At 47.0% G+C, this 12,899-nt stretch overlaps 1 long non-coding RNA gene across 1 annotated transcript; it reads right to left on the reverse strand.

Moving 5' to 3' along the window:
- Positions 1–2,768: 2,768 nt before the first annotated feature.
- Positions 2,769–11,762, reverse strand: LOC114813281. Its single transcript, XR_003760991.2, has 3 exons — positions 11,639–11,762; positions 10,071–10,131; positions 2,769–2,962 (listed from the first exon to the last, which is right to left on the reverse strand). It is a non-coding gene; the product is annotated as an uncharacterized LOC114813281 (long non-coding RNA).
- Positions 11,763–12,899: the final 1,137 nt, after the last annotated feature.

Here is a 12,899-nt window from a genome sequence, read left to right on the forward strand (position 1 = left end):
CAAAATAAATAGGGTAATGAAAATATATACAGTCGAGCGGACGAGTACAGTGCTGAGGGGATGGGAAGGGAAGTGGGAGGAGCAGATGGAAATGGGGGGAAAAGAGGGTTAAGCTGCAGAGAGGTGAAGGGGGGGTGGTAGAGGGAGTAGAGGAAGAGGAGCTCAGTCTGGGAAGGCCTCTTGGAGGAGGTGAGTTTTAAGTAGGGTTTTGAAGAGGGGAAGAGAATCAGTTTGGCAGAGGTAAGGAGGGAGGGCGTTCCGGGACCGCGGGGGGACGTGGCCCGGGGGTCGACGACGGGATAGGTGAGACTGAGGGATGGTGAGGAGGTGGGCGGCAGAGGAGCAGAGCGTGTGGGGTGGGCAGTAGAAAGAAGGGAGGAGAGGTAGGAAGGGGCAAGGTGATGGAGAGCCTTGAAGCCTAGAGTGAGGAGTTTTTGTTTGGAGCGGAGGTCGATAGGCAACCACTGGAGTTGTTTAAGAAGAGGAGTGACATGCCCAGATCGTTTCTGCAGGAAGATGAGCCGAGCATCTTGTAAAGGTGAAACCGGCAGGTCTTGGTAACGGATAGGATGTGTGGGGTGAACGAGAGAGACGAGTCAAGGATGACACCGAGATTGCGGGCCTGAGAGACGGGAAGGATGGTCGTGCCATCAGCGGTGATAGGGAAGTCTGGGAGAGGACCGGGTTTGGGAGAGAAGATGAGGAGCTCAATCTTGCTCATGTTGAGTTTTAGGTGGCGGGCCGACATCCAGGTGGAGACATCCTGGAGGCGGGAGGAGATGCGAGCCTGAAGGGAGGGGGAGAGGACGGGGCGGAGATGTAGATCTGCGTGTCATCTGCGTAGAGATGGTAGTCAAAGCCGTGAGAGCGAATGAGTTCACCAAGGGAGTGAGTGTAAATGGAGAACAGAAGAGGGCCAAGAACTGACCCTTAAGGAACTCCAACAGTTAAAGGATGGGAGGGGGAGGAGGTGCCAGCGAAGGAGATGGAGAATGACCCGCCAGAGAGGTAAGAGGAGAACCAGGAGAGGACGGAGTCCGTGAAGCCAAGGTGAGATAAGGTATGGAGGAGGAGGGGATGGTCCTGTTATAGTGAGAGTCCTGTCTTGTGCTCTAGAGTGTGAAATCCTCAAACCACTCTCTAGATGTAAGCTTCTTCTAGATGGTGTTGCGTATCGCCTCAAGATGGTGATGGTGAGGCCAGCCTCAACCCCAAGTCAGGGGACCTGTGCCATGTGACCTGTAAAATGCCTGCGCCGTTGCCTGTGCCATGTGGACTGTAAAATGGCCATGCCACGTGAAACTCCTCCACCATGTGCCACTTCAAACTTGGTGCGCCACTCTCGCGCGGACCGGTTGGGTGTCACGGGATCACGAAAATGCTTACTGATTGGCTACTGTTACTATGTGTGCCTAGCCCCGATTGGGTGCCCTGGGCCAGCCGAGGGGGGGGGGTTTCGCCGTACCAATAAAGCTGGCAGGGCGGCCCGGGATCGGGGCACTGCGGTCACTCGTACCCCACTGGGGTGAACGGGCCGCTCGCCACTTTCCTACCATCCTGTTCTTTGACCCGTTCTCTCGGAGTCTTTCGTCTCTTCATCGACTAAACGAACCCTTTCTAATTTGTCTAATTTTTGTCGATAACAATGGTTAGCTCACTTTGGGTAGGGAATATGACTAAAAACTCTGTTGTATAGTACTCTCCCAAGCACTTAGCACACTGCTCTGCACACAGTGAGTCCTCAATAAATACCATTGATAGATTTATTCCTGACAAATTAGTTTGATCTAGCTGGTCCTTGGACTTGCCTTGCCTTTCCCTACAGCAAGTCAAGTAACCAGCTCTTCTGCAGAGCAATGCCTTAAAAAACTCTGTTAGTTGTCTGCCAAGGTCAGCTGTTTGCTCAGCTGGAGAACAGGGGTGCCAATTTGTTTTAATAGTATTTGTTTAGCACTCACTATGTGCCAGGCACTGTACTAAGCTGTGGGATAGATATAGGCTAATCAGGTTGGTCACAGTCCATGTCCCATGTGGAACTCCCAGTCTTAGTCCCCATTTCACAGATGAGGGAATTGAGGCACAAAAAAGTTAAGTGACTTGCTAAGGGTCTTCTACTTGTACCAGGTTCTGCCACTTCTATTCCACTTCTATGCCACTTCCTTGCATGCACTGACTGCCCTTCACCAGCCTCCCCTGGCATCAGTAGTGGGCCTGGGAGTCAGAAGGTCATGAGTTCTAATCCTGGCTCTGCAAATCGAGTTGGGCACAGTCTCTGTCCCACGTGGGGCTCACACTCCTAATCCTTATTTTACAGGTAAGGAAACTGAGGCACAGAGGTGAAGCAGCTTTCCCAAGGTCACCCAGCAGATATGTGGCAGAGCTGGGACTAGAACCCAGGTCTTTCTGACTCCCAGGCCCATGCGCTATCCACTAAGCCATGCTGCTCCTCCAACTCCATTATACCATAGTCAATACAGTGCTCTGCACACAGTAAATGATTAATAAGTACTATTGATTGATTGCCTCTGTCCAGTGGGATTCAGCAGGGCTGGCTGATAAACCTAGAGGAAGACTGATCTGATGTAGTTGCTCCAACATACTTATGTAAAAGAATTAGGGAGATAAATCAAAGGGCAGAGCATTCCCAGATAAGAATAGTCCCAAAGCATCATCCCTCTCCCATCTGTCTCACCCTGATTCAAAAATATGCAGCTACCTCCAAAGGCAAGGTTCCAAACAAATGACAAAACTACCCCCTAAAAGGAGAATTCTCTGGAAAGGCACCATTTTGAATTCTCTCTTTGAGTTCTTCAAGTCACCTGGCTCGGCCTTGCTCAGGGAACTGAGGTGTTTTCTGTGGTACTTTTGACGCAGTTGAAGTCGGAGCTGTAGCACAAATGTAAAAGGATCTCTTGGGAGGGGCGGGTCTTCATTTCCTCTCCTCTTGGTCTCGAGTGCCAAGCTGCGTATTAAAAGAAGAACTTTATCCTCATTGTTCAATAGTGCATTGCCTAGAGAAGCTGGATTTCACATGAATCCTCTAACATAATAATCATGTCTGCAGTATTGATGGCTGAAGTGACCAGTTTCCAGTTGCATTCTCAGTGCACCCATGCCACCTAGAGGCTCACTCTAGAAGATTCTTCTTTACATACAAATGCTATAGAAAGTGTGCATGGAAAGGGAAAAAAATGCTTATCGAAGGTCAAACAACCCCTGGAAAGATCTTCCGTCTGCCCAGTGTTCTATTCTTGTTGAATGAAGGGGTGGATTTTCCCAGCTATGTGACTATGCTGCCCAAATCTTAGTTGGGCCAGGATTCCTGTCCTGGCTCATTAACTAAAATGAAAAAAAGGTCCATCAAATGGTGGTGCTGGCACCGCATAGCTCAAGTGAAGATTGCATGATTGTTTGGTTGAATTCCTCCAAACACACAAGCCAAGGAAACCCAACTTTGGAGCCTGAATGATCCACTGGGGCTATCTTCATGCAGCAAATCACCAAAAGAATTACTCAATCCTTCATTTCACTGGGCTGGGACAGAGCCAGCTGTTGGGTCATATCCACATTCTCTAAAATCAGGAGGGAAAGGCAGAAAACTCCAAGCAAACTTTTCTGGCCTTTCCCAGAAGGGTCAGAAATTCCCTAAGTTTTCTACTTGAGAAGCTTTCCAGGAGCAGTTATCCCTTCTTAGAGGTGGCCACTGAGTCCTGGATTTTGACAGCAGGGACACTTTTGGGGTGAAGCTTGGGGGACGTGGGGCAAAGAGAGAGGAAAGGAAAGAGGACTAGAGGGATTCTCTTTTCCTCCCTTTCCTCTGCTTCTCTTTCCTTTTTTTAACTCTGCCCCTCCGAGGGGAAATATAAGGGAAAGATGAGATGAAGGAGGAGGAGAAAGAAGAGAAGTCAACAAGATAGAGAGGCGAATGAAGGAGGGAAGATATTTACCCTCCACTGCTGCACTGCCTCCTCTTGGCCAAACAGTAGTACCCTGGGGGTCTGTGCTGGAATTGGTGTGGTGGCACTGCCTGGAAAGCCTCCAGAGGTTTAACCAGATGCTGCAATGGCCCAAGGTTGGCTGGGGATGAGGCCTACAAGGGTGATCGTCTCTACATGTTTCCGAGTGGGCCACCCAGACTTGCTCAACCAATGTCTCCGAAAAGACTCTTTTGACTTTCCAGACAGGGCTGTAATCACTAGACCGTAAGCTCTTTGAGGTCAGGGAACGTGTCGATCAAGTCTATTCTACCGCACTCTCCCAAGCACTTAGTACAGTGCTCTGTACACGGCAAGTGCTCAATAAATACCATTGTAGGACTGATGGGTAGAGTTGAAAAGAATGGAATCTCTCTGGCCTTTTCGCTGTTTGAAGCCTCCCCACTAAAATCTCTGCCCCCTTTTCATCCCATACTGATTGAAATGGTGGCATCTTTGCATAGAACTCATCTTCAGTGGGTTTGGAGCCAGCAGCCAGGGAAGGGGACCCTCTGGCTGGAAGAGGGCAAGGCGAGGCATCTATATATACTAGCCCAGGTTTTGCAGGCAGCACGTAAGTGATGCCAACATCTTTGGCTTGACAGAGCAAAGTGGCATAGCCATGACTACTTGAAGCAGTATAACCTAATGTTAAGACCATGGGCCTGGGGCTCAGGGCAGCTGGGTTATAATGCCGGCCCCTCCACCCATCTGTTGTGTGACCTTGAGCAAGTCTTTTAACTTCTCTGTGCCTTAGTTTTCTCATCTGTAAAATGGGGATTCGATACCTGTTCTCCCTCCCATTTAGAACTGGAGCCTCATGTGGGACAGCGACTGTATGCAATCTGATTATCTAGCATTCCACTAGCACAGGGAACAGTGCTTGGAACATGGTAAACACTTAACAAAAAACATTATTATTGTTATTACAACAAACCCTGCCCAAAAAAGCAGTGTGGGTGAAACTAAGGCATCACTCATTCAGTGACAATCTTAGTATTCTTTTCTGAATTTCAATGCATTTTTTTTCAGAGGGAGTAAATGTGCTCTTCAGCTGTCTGCTTTTTAAGACACAAGTAAACGTAGACTGGAGATCCCTCAAGTGAGAGAGGACCTGGTCAAGACTCTAGTGAACTGTGCAGATATTCTTTTTCCCCCAGAACTGTATCAGAAAATAGTTTAAACCCCAGGGCAAAGAAAACTGAAATCAAGATAACTATAGCAGCTAAGGGAAGGAAAACTGAAAGACCTTCAAAATAGTTCTTGGATAGGTCAGTTCTTCACCTTCCCAGAACTGGGCTTGCTTAATTTTTAACTGAAGTTGGAAATGGCATGCTAATTATTCATTTCTCTTCTTCCAACCCTCCTTTCTACAGTCTACCTCTTTTTAATGATATAATAGTATATACCATCTCCACAATGTAAGACCCTTCTGTGGAGAGATCAGTCTGGGATTTGACACATTTGTGCTTTTGTTTTGCAAGAACATTGAGTTGAAGTTGAAGACCATTCTTTACTCTAGAACCTTAAAAGTGCTCAGAGCCCAAAGCGAGGCCATAAGCTTCTTCTCCAAAGTTTCAGGCACTCACTCAAAAATAAGTCTTAAGAAGAATCTCCAGAGATCCTGTCTGGAACCACCCCTCTGGAAAACAGAGGCAGAAAGAAGATGGGCAAGGGAGTCAGGAGGCCTAGGTTCTAGTTTCAACTCTGCCACTTGCCTACTGTGAGACCTTAGGTAAGTCACTCAACTTCCCAGAGCCTCAGTTTCATCATCTGTGAAAAAGGGATAAGATGCCTGTTCTCCCTCCCTCTCCTTTGGCACTGTGTTTAGCACATAGTAAGCACCTAATAGACCATCACTGTTACTGTAGCTTATGAGAAGCAGCATGGCCTACTGCAAGAGCACAGGCTGGGGAGTCAGAGGACGTGGGTTCTAATCCCGGGTCCTCCATTTGTCTGCTGCGTAGCCTTGGTTAAGTCACTTAACTTCTCTGGGGCTCAGTTACCTCATCTGTAAAATGGGGATTAAGACTGGGAGCCCCATGTGGGTTAGGGACTGTGTCCAACGTGATTATCTTGTATTTACCCCAGTGCTTTGAACAGTGCTTCACATGTAGTATGCACTGAACAAATACCATAATTATTATTACTGTTATTAGAGGCTGATTGCTTCATCCTCAGTTACCTTCAAGGCAACCAGAATACAAATACCATGTTGGAAGTATAGGTTGGAGGCTGGGAGCTGTCTGTGTTCCAAGGACTGCCAAAAATGTTCCTTTCGAGATCTGCACTGTAAGCCGGTTGGGTAGGGATTGTCTCTACTTGCTGCCGAATTGTACTTTCCAAGTGCTCAGTATGGTGCTCTGCACACAGTAAATGCTCAATAAATATGATTGAATGAATGAATGAATCTGCAAACTTTCATGAACCATGCCCTTATCATGTTACTTCTAATGAAAATCAAGCGGTTGCCAGGTTCATCCATCCAGTCTACCTCTGCCTTCTTGCAAGAAGAGAAGGCTGGGAGAACGGAGTCAATGGCCTCCTTTAGGAAGATTCCATTAATTCTTTGGGGTTAGGAGAAAGCACTGTCTTTTTAAACCATTCGGGGTTATTGAGACCTACATAATTGAAGGCTTAGGAGAGGGCGAAGTTTGGCCAAGTAAAATGTGGAGAGATGACTAAGTACAGCTGAAAAAGGGAAGATGCAGAAACAGCAACATCTGTGGGATAATCTCCATTGGAAACAGATGCTGTGGCCAATGCAACTACCCGGATAACTGCCCACTCCGCCCACACACACCCCATCCCTGCCCCCTATTGACCTCAGTTTGCAGAAACCTTTGTGCCAAGCTTTTAAGGCCTCCTACTGCTACCCCCCCCCCCCCCCCAGTTGTGTGGTTAATGAGGTTATTTCATCGCCACAGTGTCATGTCGGCAGGAAGTGGAGTCAAATTTTTTTAAGTTCTAGACCAGACTGGGGACTGCGGGGAGGCCCCTGGAGGAGAATATGATAATCCTTGCAAAAAATGAATTGCACAGGCCCGAGGCTTTCTCCCCGATAAAATCCTTTCGGTTAGAGGCAGTGGAAGCCCTGCCATCTTTTACAGTCATCCATATAGCTAGGTATCTGGGGCTTCTTTCGTCACTGGGACTTATCTTCAAAAGATCGACAAGCTGAGTTTTCAAGTATTCCCAACTCCACTGTGGGAACATCAGCATTTTTTTCTTCAAAGACAAATTTTCTAAACCCTTTCCCACATGGATCATTGATCCCAGCTCCTTCCATCAACAGCATGAATGGAATGATTGATCTAAGCCAAGGCGATACGGAAAGGGAATGAAGCTATGCAGGCAGCAGCAGTTCATTGTTTTGGATGATCTGTGCACTGAGAATCAGAGGAACAATGCTGTCCAGGAGCCTATATAACATGACCCACAACATTATTTACTGGCTGGGGGTTTTGAACTCAAACAAAGTCATTTAACCAGGCACAAGATTCTTTGTAGCCCTGCACGTTTGTACAGGTGAATGCTTAGGAAGTTGGTAAAACTGAACTATCCAAAGGTACGATGCACCAAAAACCATTTCAATCTTCTCTGTGCCTCAGTTACCTCATCTGCAAAGTGGGGATTGAGACCTTGAATCCCATATGGAACAGGGGCTGTGTCCAAACTAATAAACTTGTATCTACCCCAGCGCTTAGCACAGTGCCTGGCACATAGTAAGTGCTTAAATACTACAGTTATTACTAATTATTAGTCTTAAATTTTTAAGAGAAGCAGCGTGGCTCAGTGGAAAGAACCTGGGCTTAGGAGTTAGAGGTCATGGGTTCTAATCCTGGCTCTGCCACTTGTCAGCTGTGTGACTTTGGGCAAGTCACTTAACTTCTCAGTGCCTCAGTTACCTCATCTGTAAAATGGGGATGAAGACTGTGAGACCCAGGTGGGACAACCCGATAACCATGTATCTACCCCAGTGCTTAGAACAGTGCTCGGCACCTTCGCAGGCGCCTCCTCCCCCTCCCATCCTTTAACTGTTGGAGTTACTCAAGGGTCAGTTCTTGGCCCTCTTCTGTTCTCCATTTACACTCACTCCCTTGGTGAACTCATTCGCTCTCACGGCTTTGACTACCATCTCTACGCAGATGACACGCAGATCTACATCTCTGCCACTGTCCTCTCCCCCTCCCTTCAGGCTCGCATCTCCTCCCGCCTCCAGGATGTCTCCACCTGGATGTCGGCCCGCCACCTAAAACTCAACATGAGCAAGATTGAGCTCCTCATCTTCCCTCCCAAGCCCGGTCCTCGCCCAGACTTCCCTATCACCGTGGATGGCACGACCATCCTTCCCGTCTCTCGGGCCCGCAATCTCGGTGCCATCCTTGACTCGTCTCTCTCGTTCACCCCACACATCCTATCCGTTACCAAGACCTGCCAATTTCACCTCTATAATATCGCCAAGATCTGCCCTTTCCTCTCCACCCAAACGGCTACGTTACTGCTACAGGCTCTCGTTATATCCCGGTTAGACTACTGTGTCAGCCTTCTCTCTGATCTCCCTTCCTCCTCTCTCGCCCCGCTCCAGTCTATTCTTCACTCCGCTGCCCGGCTCATCTTCCTGCAGAAACGCTCTGGGCATGTCACTCCCCTTTTTAAACACCTCCAGTGGTTGCCTATCAACCTCCGCTCCAAACAAAAACTCCTCACTCTAGGCTTCAAGGCTCTACCTCACCTTGCCCCTTCCTACCTCTCCTCCCTTCTCTCTTTCTACCGCCCACCCCGCACGTTCCGCTCCTCTGCCGCCCACCTCCTCACGGTCCCTCGGTCTCACCTATCCCACTATCGACTCCCGGGCCACGTCCTCCCGCAGTCCTGGAATGCTCTCCCTCCTCACCTCCGCCAGGCTAATTCTCTTCCCCTCTTCAAAACCCTACTTAAAACTCAGCTCCTCCAAGAGGCCTTACCAGACTGAGCTCCCCTTCCCCCTCTACTCCCTCTACCGCCCCCACTTCACCTCTCCACAGCTTAACCCTCTTTTCCCCCATCTCCCTCTGCTCCTCCCCCTCTCCCTTCCCATCCCCTCAGCACTGTACTCGTCTGCTCAACTGTATATATTTACATTACCCTATTTATTTTGTTAATGAAATGTACATCGCCTTGATTCTATTTGGTTGCCATTGTTTTTACGAGATGTTCTTCCCCTTGACTCTATTTATTGCCATTGTTCTTGTCTGTCCGTCTCCCCCGATTAGACTGTAAGCCCGTCAAACGGCAGGGACTGTCTCTGTTGCCAACTTGTTCATTCCAGGCGCTTAGTACAGTGCTCTGCACATAGTAAGCGCTCAATAAATACTATTTAAGTATTTATTTAAGCGCTTAACAAATACCAACATTATCTTGGATTTTAAATACTAATTAAAAAATTGTAAATAGCTTAAAGCTTTCTTTGAATGCACTATAGAATTAGACTGAAAGCTCACTGTGGGCAGGGAATGTGTCTGTTTATTGTTGCATTGTACTCTCCCCTTCACTTAGTTCAGTGCTCTGCACACAGTAGGCTCTCAAAAGATATGATCGAATGAATTAACTTGCTCCATTAATTCCTTCAAACTATTGTGTTATAAAGATATTTCCTCTCACTGCATTTATGCAAGCAGCAGTAGCCACTGGTTTAAATTCCTCTTTGAGGTCAGGGAAGCATGTTAAAGAGTTAAATCCAGTTTGCTCTACTGGGTCCCTAGATGTCAAGTCCTCCCTTCCCCTTCAATGATAAAAGGGTTTTTAATGAACAGTATCAGATGGCAGGAGTCTAAATGCTTCCAGTTGTCCTCAAGAGTGGAGTACCACAGAGCTATCAACTGCAGGAGTAGTGACCTGGAAACAGTACAGTCCTGTCCTATTCTCCAAAGAGCCAATAAGAGAGCTGGAAGGGGTGTGGAAACAACTGCCAGGAGGAAACAAACTGCCATCACTATTATAGGTTCTATTTCCTGGTGGCCAACAGCTGAGCGGGTTGAGAAGTTCCATGTCTTTGCTTTTCTCTGGATGGGGAAGGAGGGTTCCTGCAGAGGCAGGCCGAAAGGATAGACTTACTCAGCTTTGTGTTTTCTCCAGGTGGTAGCAGAACAGTTCAAGTGTTTGTCTCATTTCACACCTGAAATAGGAATGTGGGTAACAAATGAACTCCTAGTAATCAATCAATCAATAATATTTGAGTGCTTACTGCATGCAGAGCACTGTACTAAGCACTTGGGAAAATACACCAGAGTTAGTAGGCAATTCTTGCCTGCAGTGAGCTTGCTACGTTTCTCCCGAATCCCACCATCCAATGGAAGCTCCTTTATGGGGCTTTGAGGCAGCATTGTCCCTGTCAGCTTTCCAGTCACCAAAGGCATGTTGCCTGAAAGGAATGTGGTGGAGAGGGGGAAAGTCAGGCTTCGAGGGAGTAGGGGGTCCTTAATAAATAGCTCTTCTGTAACCTGCACAAACCGGGAGCCTGCTCTGTGCAGAGTATCAGACTTTTTCACACAAACTACTACAGCATCCAACACTTGTGACTATAAGCTCAATAAAGGCAGGGGATGTGTCTTCTAATTATGTTGTATTGTACCCTCCCAAGTATAAGTGCTTCGAACAGTGCTCTGCATATAGTAAGTGCTCAATAAATACCACTGAGAGGCTTGGAGGTACTTTATTTTCATGATTACATGTCTCTGTGGGGTAATGGGAACATGGTGAAAGGGGCTGAAACACATCTCCTTCTTCCCCATTGAAACAGTTCATACTCAAAGCACCTGGAAACTCAAGGAGAAGACTGAGAGAGGATGTCTATAGTTGGATTTAGGTCCTTTTAGTGCTGATGGAAATGAATGCAATTCACTCCATAGTCAAAATACCCCTCAAGGCCTTTAACTTCTGATAGGGGAGGCAGCACAGCTTAGTAGATAGAGCAGGGAGACCTGCATTCTAATCTCAGCTCAGCTACTGACCTACTGTGTTTCTCTTGCATGTCACCTAATCTCTATTCTTCATCTGTAAAATGGGGGTATACCTGCTCTCACTACTTCTTAGGCTGGGAGTCCCATGTGGAACAAGGGGCTGTGTCCAGCCCAGTGTTTAGCACAGTGCTTGGCACACAGTAAGTATTGCTTATTATTACTATTACTGTTATTACATTGGAACCATCACCCACAAGATGTTTAACAATCAAGTCAAAAAGGATTGACAGTGGGTGCTTTTTTCTGGCCAGGAATCAACTTGCTTCTGAATCAATTTATTATGGTATTTAAGTGTTTACTACAATGCCAAGCACTGTATTAAACGCTGGGGTAGATAGGAGATAATCAGGTTGGACCCAGTCCTTCTCCAACCTGGAATAGGATTTAATCCCTATTTTACAGATGAGGAAACAGACATAAGCAAGTTGACTGACAGACCTGGGGTTAGATCCCAAGTCTTCTGACTCCCACACCTATGCTTTTTCCATTAGGCCATGCTGCTTCTGAACCTTTTGGTTTCCTTCATATCCTCCAGGGAGCAATCTTCACCAACAGCCAAGAAAGCTACAGTGAATTTGGACTGGAGAAGAGGACAAGCTAGGTGCATATGGCATACCTTGACAGCTGCACAAATGGGACAGGTAATGAGGAGAAACAACTCACAATTCTTGCGCACGGAACCGCTGGGTCTTCACGAGCTCCAGTACCCGCCAGTGACTGTCCAGTGGCCAGAGCAGTTTCCGCTTGTCACTCCCATCCATCCCTGCTGGGGACCAGCCCCACGCCTGCAGAAGTAAGCCCCACCCACCAACACAGAGCCATGGCTACACCTCTGGGGATTCCAAGACCCTCATGGGCTGCTCTATAACCAGACCAGCCTCCACCACAGGGAACCAGCCACCCCAGTTGCTCTGTTGAGAATCCCCCACCCCCCACCATGGTCTCCTCTCCCAAGCCCGGCTCTTTAATTTCTGAATTATTACCTCACATTTCTTTAGAACCTCTCTACCTGGAGCGTGAGTTCTTACAAGACAATCTAAATTACTTATTGATATTTACCCTAATAATAATAATGTTGGTATTTGTTAAGCGCTATGTACAGAGCACTGTTTTAAGCGCTGGGGTAGTTACAGGGTAATCTGGTTGTCCCACGTGAGGCTCACAGTCTTAATACTCATTTTACAAATGAGGTAACAGACACAGAGAAGTTAAGTGACTTGCCCACAGTCACCCAGCTGACAAGTGGCAGAGGCGGGATTTGAACCCATGACCTCTGACTCCCAAGCCCGGGCTCTTTCCACTGAGCCACGCTGCTTCTCTAATATCTATCACAGGGCTCAGCACCCAATAAAATACTTCCTACCATAATTAATCAATCCAGTTTCTATCATCAGTTGTCCTAAAAGATGCACGATTTTGCTCACGTGTGTCAATAAGGTGACAAAGGAATCAATGTATTTTTTGCTTTATTGGAGACATACTACAGTAGACAAACATGTTAGACATGCTATACAAAATATACATTCTTATATGTGAGAAAATATAAATAGATACTGAACTAGGAAAGGGCAACTTGGCTTATACCTCTCCTTAGGTACACCTACTGCCAAAGTTTGCTATTATTTTGGCATTTTCTAACAGAAAACGGGGACTGGGAATGGGGAGAATTTGAATTAATTTTTGAAACCCAAAAGACCACTTTGTAACTAGATGAGAAAGCAGCCTTTTGGAACACTGCTAGTTAACAGCCCTTTTTAGATTCAGGTTTAATCTTCTAAAACCCAGAGTCATTAGTATTGCCTTGCAAGCAACTGTTTCATTAGAGTGGCTTAGGGAGTCCCAAATAATTTACCCACTTGTATTTCACATTGTCATCACTGCAGGATAATGTCAGAAAAAAAATAAACCTGGACAACACTGGCTT

The sequence above is a fragment of the Ornithorhynchus anatinus genome, chromosome 7 (assembly GCF_004115215.2).
Source record: "Ornithorhynchus anatinus isolate Pmale09 chromosome 7, mOrnAna1.pri.v4, whole genome shotgun sequence".
Lineage (NCBI taxonomy): Eukaryota > Metazoa > Chordata > Mammalia > Monotremata > Ornithorhynchidae > Ornithorhynchus > Ornithorhynchus anatinus.